Source organism: Sipha flava, unplaced genomic scaffold, assembly GCF_003268045.1.
Source record: "Sipha flava isolate LNK unplaced genomic scaffold, YSA_version1 275_pilon_pilon, whole genome shotgun sequence".
Lineage (NCBI taxonomy): Eukaryota > Metazoa > Arthropoda > Insecta > Hemiptera > Aphididae > Sipha > Sipha flava.
In genome coordinates, this window is record NW_020272940.1 from 1,423,539 (window position 1) to 1,434,435 (window position 10,897).

The window sequence follows — 10,897 nt, forward strand, 5'->3', positions numbered from 1 at the left end:
CAGAAAAAATAAGTAGTTAGAAATTTCATAAAATTAATAATCAAGAAGAAATTGCGAATGCTGCAGCATATTATATTATATTGTGTAGTTATTTTATTAAACTTTGACAGGTTTTTTGAAATGTTATCCCACAAATCATGCACATAATTTTAAACTAAGTGTTATGGATTTTTATGATTCCAGTTACAAGATTCTTGTTCATAGACAAGCATGGCACCGAGAGGAGGCAAGAGTGGCTCTAACCCCCAAGAAAACAGTTCAGCCCCCTCGCCAACTCCCCACTGAAAAAAATGTATTGTATAATAAAGTCATAAAACATTATTTTAAAATAGTAACATCAAAGAATTTATGAAATACTCGTATACATTTTAAAAATTTGTAATTTATGTAAATACTTTCGTATTTTGGAAGATTTTTGTTTTAATTTTTAGATAGACTCTGAATTGTATACATTTATTTTACTTATTTATTTATAATTTATTAACATTTGTTCGTTTTCATCTGTTTGTGGTTGTATGTCACGAAAATAATAATAGCTAAGTATTATGTTATACGATACGAAAACATTTATATATTATTTATATAACCTCAGTATTTATTGAAAAAACCTTAGCCCGTGTAAAAAAAATATTTGCCCCGCTCTGCCCCCCCCTGGAAAAAAAATACTAGTGCCGAGCCTGTTCATTGAGCTCAAGGAACTCGAAAATAAGTTTGTTTGACCACTCCAACCTATTGAAACAAATAAAACAAAATAAAATGAAAAAAAAATATTTAATATTTTTCATTCACACACAGTACACACGAGTCACGTATGTTATTCGGAACACGTTAGCGCGGCTCGTCTCTTTTGACTCGGGTCAAACCGAAGACCGACAACTTTCGAGAAGACACGCACTACGTCACAACCGTTCCACGACTTACTCGTATTTGCTGCGTCGAGCTATGCCAAGCCCCGAGCCGGGGGATCCCGGCTTCATAAAACCAAAAACACCGCAAGTAGACTGGCGTTTCTAGTCCACACTAGTAATTTATTCTAGGAAAGGGCAGGTTTCGCTCCGATAAAATATTGTTTCGATTAATCGTTCAACCTGCTCGTGGTTTAACCATGACGTGGCGTTATCGATAATGTAAACGTTCCAATTTAAAAATGTTTAAACGATATTTAACAGAACTCAGACTGCTCCGCGTGATCGAACCGTTGCGTTACCCCATAGTGCGAATACGGCCTTAAGCTGCATCAACACTTTGCCGAATGGTGTTAATCGACAATGTCGAAGAAATGTGTACGTATCGTCCGGCTTTGTTGAGTCGAATCGAACGCAACCCGTCTCAAGTCGGTACGGATCAAAGAGAATCGGAATCGGCAACAGTGGTGTGGACGTATCAAAGCATGTTCAAATCGATGTTCAAGCATGTTCAATCAAACCAATGTTATCATATAATTTTATCAATTAAAAAAACTGATATAATCTACAAATGTCAATTCTGTTTAGTATTTTTAGTTGTGTCATTATATTTTGGCCAGTGGCGTAGATACAATTTTTTTCTGGGGGGATGTTTAAAAGTCAATTCATAATTTTCTTAGAAAATCTTGATATGAGGTCCTATATAATAGTATTACATGTAAAATAGTATTATTATTATGTCTCGTATTTAATAAAATTATTTTGTTATTCAATTTTTAATATATACATAATCATAATAAAATTAAAATATAATTTTACTATAATATGCAAACATTAATAAATAATAATTAAATATCATTAAAAAAAAATCTGGGGAGTTTTGGAAACCCCTTACACCCCTCCCCCTCGTAACTACACCACTAATTTTGGTCGACCTCAAATAGTAAGGGAAAAAGGCGAAGGAAAATAAGAAGAAGAGTTGTGTTATTGTATTTTAGAATTAGGTGCATTTGATTTTAGTTTCTCATTAGTCATTAATCCATGATGAATTGGAATGACGATCAAACAATTTCTTTTATTTAAATATGTCGTAATCGAAGTTTTCGATGAAGTTTTTAAATTAAATGTAAGAATTTTCTGGTAACCAAAAAACGTAGTATTACTGCAAGACGCTGGTTCACTAGAATGGCTTGTCTGAATTTAGTGATTTTTTAATGATTTTCAGCGCAATCATACTGAATATATTTTCAAAATTAAAAATATTCATTCTAAAAAAATGTCGAAAGCTCAAGTCACATCTGTATTCTAGGTTCAGTTGATCAACCTCAACAAGCAATAAATCTTTCATGAATTCATCTGTATTGTTCTTTTGTCTGCCTCGGATCAGGCTGGGCCTCGCCCAAAAACTCCTTGGGTGACGGCGACGTTCCTGTTCAATTTTAACAATCCCTATGATAATTGCCATAGCAGCTACTGCAATATTTTCGATTTCACTAATTTTATAAATTTTATTTTACGTACAAAATGAATAAAATTACGATTTTACAATTACATTTATATATATATAGTCAGTGTTGGGACTATCTAGATAAAATTATTCTAAATATAATCTAGATAACGTCCAAATTATCTTTCATCTTTTATCTAGATAAATCCAGAGTATCTTTATCTTATATTTATCTTTTTGCATTTTTTCTGTCGATAGATAATAGATGTTAAATCAAGCAAAGTGATTCTTTTTTTTTTTTATTAAAATAAGATTTTATTTTATTTAGCCGTTTTTCATAATTTGTCATACAATAATAATTGAAATATGAAATATAATATAATATAATAATATATTAAATATGTGAACTGTGAAATTTATATGTATTTTAAAATTTAAACTATTACATTAAAAAATATTTTAATACAAATTCTAATACAACCAAATGTTAACTTATATAAACAAATTACATTTTGTTAAAAAAAATAAGAATAATGTAAGTCCACTTAGTAATCACTACTTGTACGGATATTAAAATATAGATAGGTATAATAAATAATAATTTAAATTAATCTACATCTGTTAATAATTTATTAACCTATTTACTTTTAAGAAAAATAAGAATATTCCATCAATATTTCATCAAACCTTAAGGCATTAAATAAAAGAGTTATTTTGAAAGTATAGCCAAGAGTTAAACTTTAAATGTTATTTTAAATAATTCTCTTTTATCTTTTATCTTTTTATTTAATCTGGATAACCGAAAGATTATCTTTTATCTTTATCTTAGATAAACCTTTAGTCATTATCTTTATCTTTAAGCTAGATATAAATATTGGTTATCTTTCCCAATACTGTATATAGTATACTTATGGAAAAAAAAGCATTCGATAATCACACTCGATATCGTGTCGGTTAGCTTGTATCGGTTGACTAGTCCACACATATTAATGTTAGTTAGGAAAAGTTGAAAGTTGATTATGTTGATCTACACTGTAAATCGAACTTGTTGATCAACACCATTCGGTATAGTGTGAACACGGCTTTAGAACTAACGAACTAATTTACATAGCTGGTTATTATTGTGTATAAATGGTGTTTGGTTCTATGAATTTGAAAATTAATTCATTGTGTTTATTAATAAATTATACTATCAATATGAAATTAAAACACATTATTTCCCATCAACTGGCGCAACCAAGATTTTTTCAAGGAGGGTGTCCGTCAGTGGTATAATCTATAATATAATATATACACCTGTACCCACAGTTATTTTTTAAAAGCTAATAACTATAGAATTCCGAATCATTACTTTTTAATATTCATAGTATAATTCGAACCTACCACTGTAATTATTTTTGTGTTTGGCATTCATTCGATGAACTGAAAATCATTACCAAAATTTATTTTTAGATATAATGACGTCATCTGTGTAATTGCAATTACACTGTAAATATTCAACGCTACTAATCCATTCAGTTTTATATACTGATATTGCATTTCTGAGGTATGTTTTCAGTATTTTTGAAGTTTTTTAAGCAAAAAAGTCGGTTAAACTAAATAACACGTTGGCACAGACAGTCAAACAAATATTATACTATCAAGATTTGGACAACGATAAATGAAAAATATTAGCTAGTAGATACCCACTAGTGTGGCATTTCCAGGAGGTAGGTGTATTGCTGATTTTTCGGAAAATATAAAAAAGATACACACTTGTGATTATCATTATCATCATAATAATGTAATAATATGTTTATTTTCACAATTATTGATATTACATATCAGAATTTGTTCTATATACTATTATGAATAAAAGTCGTTATGTACATTTATAAGTTATAACATATAATGATTTACATTCAACTGCCATAATAGTATTACAATGTGTAATAAATCCTATGAATAAAATATGATGGCAGTTAAATGTTGTACATTTAAAAAAAATTTTCGACAGTCATCGAATAAAATTTTTGTCCAGACACCCAAAACACCCCTCTTGTTTGAGCCACTATTTCCCATTGGACATCATCCATCAGTCAATAACCAAGACGCTTAAAGCACTTGTAATCACTTTTGCTGTCGTTCCTATTTCGCTTGTTGCCCGTTTATAATTTGAAATTTATCAATAACTTTAAATTTTTTTTTATTCAATCAGTACTATAAAATATGAATTCAATCAATAATGATGAGGAAGCACAATAAAATTTCTTTAATTTTGTTTTAAATTAATATAAAATAGAAATGTTCTGGATACACCCAGCAATTAATGTAATAATTAAGACTCGACCCTTGCCCGGTACCCGGCGTAACATTGAATTTTTACTCAGCCCTTACCCAGTACTCGGTGTATTATTAAAATTTATATCCAACTAATACTCTTTTCCTGATTTATAAAAAAAATTCTACCTGGAACATCTTTAGTAATTACTAAATATTACACGTGTTGGGTATAAATAATAAAATTATATTTCCGATTTTAATGTATATATATAAATAGAAAATATAATACAAAAATTATATATACTCAGTAAAGCGTTAAACAATAATGTTTTCATTGTTCAAGTCGACTCCTATCTTAATAGCCGATAGCGATATACGATTTAAAAATTAAATATATTAAATGTCACGAATTAATTAAATATATTATTTTATAATTTTCTGTTTTATAAGTCCTCCACTATATCCATTTTGTTGTGTCAACGATGTAGACGCCAGTTGTATCGATGTATAAAAATATAGACAGAAATTAAATTAAGATGATCGAAAAAAAAATACTAACTCTTTGTCATACTCGTAATCTATATCGTCTATAATACCAAATAAATCGTATCACCATGAACTATCTAATATACTGCGAGTTAAGTCATTGAAACGTTTATTCGATAATAATATTGTCGTTTTAGTATTGCGTACATTCGGCACGTGGCAGAGCTCAAAATATATGAGATATAAATCTTCTTAATCTTCTTCAATAATCTCGACCACTTGGACCATCCATCCAACCTTACCTCCAGTTTTCCCTATCCAATACCTGTAATCTCCAGTCCATACCTCTTTCTAACACTTTCACATCATATCTTACTGCGTCCTCTCACTTCAGACGTGGTCTTCCTAGCGGTCTCCTCTCATAAGGATTTTTTTCTATTATAATGCGTGTGAGTGGGTATTGGCTACGTCAAGCATAACCATATTTATGAGATATACTTATCAGACTCAAAAGGTTAGACACGTGCCATTTTACATATTTTTAAATTTGAAAATTAAACTAAACATATTGCGATATACTATGAAATATCAACGTTTAATATTTACTCTGAATAATATGCGTTTTGCGGTAAATATAGTTACCAAAATTATTAAACTTTGAAAAAATAAACCAAATGTAAATTAGAACCCCTGAAAAAACTTTCGCTGGGAAGATCGATAAACTACCGACGTAGCTGTGCAGTTCGACCCGGTGTTAAATTCGGGTACACGCAAATAGTTTTAGTGCGTACTGAGATTTCTGTACGATGAAAACGATTTAAACGATTACTCTAGAACATTTCAATAAGCTTTTGTCTCGTGGCTCTAATTACTCTAGCAGGTCCGCGGTTTCACGTGATGTCCTCAAATCCTTCAAACCGCACATAGTAGGGAACAATACAATGTAATATTGTCTTTTGTGTTGTATTAAAATGCAGCCGTCCGCTCGTACACGAAAAAATTTCTTAACGGCAATATCCACCCGCCATCCAGTCGTGTTTCTCTTTGGCGTAACAGCAAGAAAAATTAATCATCGGGTAGGAGATGGTCGTTTTTTTTTTTAAACAATACATCTCGATCGATTTTCGTAATCACACGGACGCGACGCCCGTTTCAACAACAATTCCAATCACGTAAACGCTTCATAGTTTATTGTGGTGTGTACAATAATAAAATGCGAACACAGGACCCCGTTAATCCTCGTTATCCTGTGCGCATCTTTTCGATATGTATCATCTTTAATTGCATGTGATTTTATGCTGCGAAATGGCATGTAACAACACGTAAACTTTGTAGTAAAACATATTACATGAACAGGGTGATTTTTATTTTTTATTTTTTGTCGTTCAACACTGTTTTCTTTTTTCGATTTTTGTTATTATTTCAAATTATTATCGTTAGTATTACAACATATTTGTGAATAATTATATTATATTTTATATTTTTCAATATCGTTAAAACTTTTTAAGTTTTTTTTTTTTTGATTTTTATTAGACGATAATAAATGATAAATATATATTATATTACATTTTAATTTTATGAAGAATAATATTTTTTTGAAATCTTCGAAGCAAACAAATCGAATATCGAATCAGTAGTTATAATAATTGGCAAGCGCTTAGTCTTAAATATAGATACGAAGAGTGTTGATTAAAAATCACTCTGTACATACCCACGTTTTGATGCAATAACGACTCCGCAATCAGTTTCAGGCATCAGATATAGACGTCTCTCTCTATACTATATTATTGCACTAATTGCGAGTGAAAATATTTTCATATTCATCATCAACTCGTATAATATAATATTATAATAATGGCACACCGGAACAGCACCTCCGTTCGTCCCGCCGTAGTTGTTAACCGATTTCAGCAGCGCCTCGTCGCCTACACTCGACCAACTTTTCAACCACATACTAATTACCTATTGATGCCCATACGCAGTATACACAAGATATTTATAATATATCCATCATCAGTGCATCATTGAATCATGCACATACTATACGAGTATAATTATATACAGCGCCGAAACTAAGGTTAATATAGGACCGGGGTGCAATACCAAATAATAGGGCCCTTTACTTACCAAAATTTTACAAAATATTTTCATGAAAAATATATTTATGTATGTAAACGATAAGTATCCATCAGAATTTAAATTTCTTTTTAACTAAAAAAAATACAACATTTACTTAGATAAAAATGGTTGATATACGTTTAAAATTATAATAAAAAAATTTAATATTTATGTTTTTCATACGTTTACATATTACACATAAATACATATATTTACTTATTTAAAATATTATACAAAATAGTAAATACATTTAAAATTATAAAAATAATAACATATTTATAATATAAAAATTACTTTAAAAAAAATTTTTTTTTTAATTTTTTGATTGGCAAAGTCAAAAATTAATTTTTCTACATCAAGTTCATCAGTACGAACTCTTTCTATACTTCATATACTTATATTTGTTAGTTGGTCTTGAGATATCGAGTTTCTGAAATAGATTTTTATCAGTTTAAGTTTAGAAAATGACCGTTCGGCCAATGCTACAGTCACTAGTAAACTTAAAAATATAATACAAGATGTAACAACTTCACTATACAAAGATGATAGGTCATTTTCTATTAATTATATACATAATTCTTTAATTGTTTTCATATCAGTGTTTTTTTATAAATTCCTTTAAAGATAGAATTTGACTAGTTAAATCGAATGTTACGTCAGTTTTGTAAAACTGAATAAAATATAGCATGATTTTACTATTTCTGCTTCATTTAATTTCATTATATTTGGTGGCAATAAAAAATTAAAAGTATTTGATACTATTTTAAGTCCTTTAAAACGATATTCGAGTTGAAATAAAGCAGTATCAACTAATGGTAAAAATACTGAAACATAAAATTTTACCTCTGTAAAATTCAATCTCCATCACCATCAACTTCACCAAATAATATTTAGAATAAATTTTTCGTTTATTTTCATTTTGAAATTGTATTCCCCATTTTAGACATATTTTTTGATGGTTATACCAGTTCTTTATAATTATATCTCATGTTTTTAATTTAATTAATACCAATTTGCAAAAACTCATTGGCTAGATGGATAGTGGTTTGTGAGCTCTGTAACATCTTGGATACCACAAATAATGGTTTCAAAACATTTTCCCAAATAATTATAAGCAAAACAAACTCAAAAGATTGCATTTTTTTTTTTAAGAGATTTTGCTCTATTTAATTCATCACTTTTTTTGCTAGTTAATGAAATATTTGTCAAAGATTTCAACACTAATAAAAATTTTTTTTAATGCGTATAAAGATGAATGTCTAGCTTCCCATCTTGTATTGTACACTTTTACACTTTTTTCAAAATTTTTTTTTGTATTTGATTTTCTATATCATTACCGAATTCTAATGATGCCCATGTAGGTGCACTTTGGTTGAAAAACAAATATATATTGTGGGCTATATCGAAAAATGTAGAAATTTTTAATGAACTTTTGGCAACATCAGCAATTACTAGATTTATGTTATAAGCAGTACAATGTACATATAAGGAATTAGTGACTACATCAGAAATCCTTTTTTGTACCTCTGATTTAACACCACTCATAACTGAAGCTCCGTCATAGCCTTGTCCTCTACATTTTTTAACATCTAAATTATATTTTTTCAAAATATTAAGTATTAAGTTGAAATGTCCCTCTGCGCTATGATTAATTAATGCATAAAATCCTAAGGACGATTCCTTTATTTGCACAGAATGTTCATTATAATTCACAACAATATACCTCAGTATCACAGAAACCTGGTCAATTTTGGTAATGTCTTGTGTTGAATCTACTATGATTGAGAAACACAGTGTCTTTTTTATTTCTTCACATATATTTTTCCTTAACTCAGCAGCCAATAATTCAATAAGTTTTTTTTGTGTCTTCCAACTTCAATATTTTACTTTTGATTCTTCATTACATAAAAGTTTACTTAAAATAAGATCAAACTCTGCCATCAATTTAACTGTGTGTAAAAAATTTCCTTCAGAATTACTGTTAGCTTTTTCTTCATTTCCCCTCAATGCAGTATTTCCTGCGGTAAGACATAATATTATTTTTATTAATCATTTTAAAACTTCTCTTCAGAATTTTGCTTTTTCGGATATATGCTTTTCCAAGTCTTTAACTATAGTTTAATTTTTCAACCAAATTATTCACAATTGTATGGCTTCTACATGCTGTGTACAGTTTTCATGTTTGATAATTTTTTGAGTTAATTGTTGCAATCATTTATACCATTTATCCAATTTAATTTAAGTCCACCAACTAATCATATGCAAAATTAAAAAAAAAATTTAATTTCTAGAATAGGTACCTAATAATAATAATTTTAACTTATTGATATATTTCCTTAAAAAAACCCTATCTGTACTACTGAATTATTGAAAAATGATATAATAATTATTAATTCTCATAAAATATTTTAATAACTTTATTTAAAAATATCTTCAAATATTTTTTTTGTTATATTTAAAAAAAAACTTTTGTCTAAAAAAATTAACAACTTGATATTTAAAGAATAATTTTAATTTATATAAAATATAATAATACCATAAGAATCATCCATATCAATTTTGGTGTCAAACATTTCAAATTTTTGTTGAATGGAATCAATTGTATTATTAGTTTTCAATTCAATACCTTCATTATTTTGCAATACTTAAATATCAGGATAAACCAAATCATACCATATAAACTACAATCTACATATATTTTGAAATAAAATAATAAAGCTTGTAAAACAAATCCTTTCCTATATGCCATAATTATTATTTACCAATATTATCATTATTATAACCAGCGATGCAATTGTAGTATCTGAGATCACCTTTGGTATCGTAAATCGATTTAACGATCTAGCCAATTTTTTTATTTGCTCTTCTTTTTGTAGTTTTAACTTTCTTTTCGCATATTCACTCAGAGGAGCCAGTTAGGACAAATATTTAAACTAAAATTAAATTACGGAATAACAAAGTGGCGAATATTAAAATATTAAACAATTGACATGTGTACATGTACGGCACAACCGCGTACACTGTATATAGCATATTTCTGTGTACGAGCGTCCGATCATTCTACAAATCAACTTAATATCCCCGATCGACAGAATATTAAAAATAGACATACAACAGTCACTGCCAGATAAAATAAGATTAACTTGAAATGGTACCACCGTACTAATTTACAATGTAATAGTATAGTTTTCAAAAGCAACTATAACAATGTTTAACAGTTTAAACCGATTTAACTTAATTCGAATTAGCCAACTCCCGGAGTTAATTGCATGTAAACAGCTCTTAATTCGGTTTAAAATCAATTTGGCTTACCTGAAACGGTTTAGTTAATTCACATTTGAAATGCGCATTAGAAATAACTACGGGAGTAAAAAATGCATGTAAACGGATCGATGCGAAACCACAAATACAACCCAACTAGGATTGTGATATCAGCTATCCATTGTACTTGTTATCAGTTGTAAATATTCATTATTTTATTAGGTGATATTAAAAAAATAATTAGTAACTAAACAATAGTATCGTATTTCAGTAGTAACTAGTCAATTAAAAATTGAAATTAAGTGAAGTTACACTCTGTGATTTTACTTTTATTATATCTATTTAAAAATTCTATAGGTACTGTACTTATTATACAATTACTATACAATATACGTCATGAATGAAGAAACTAAAAAAA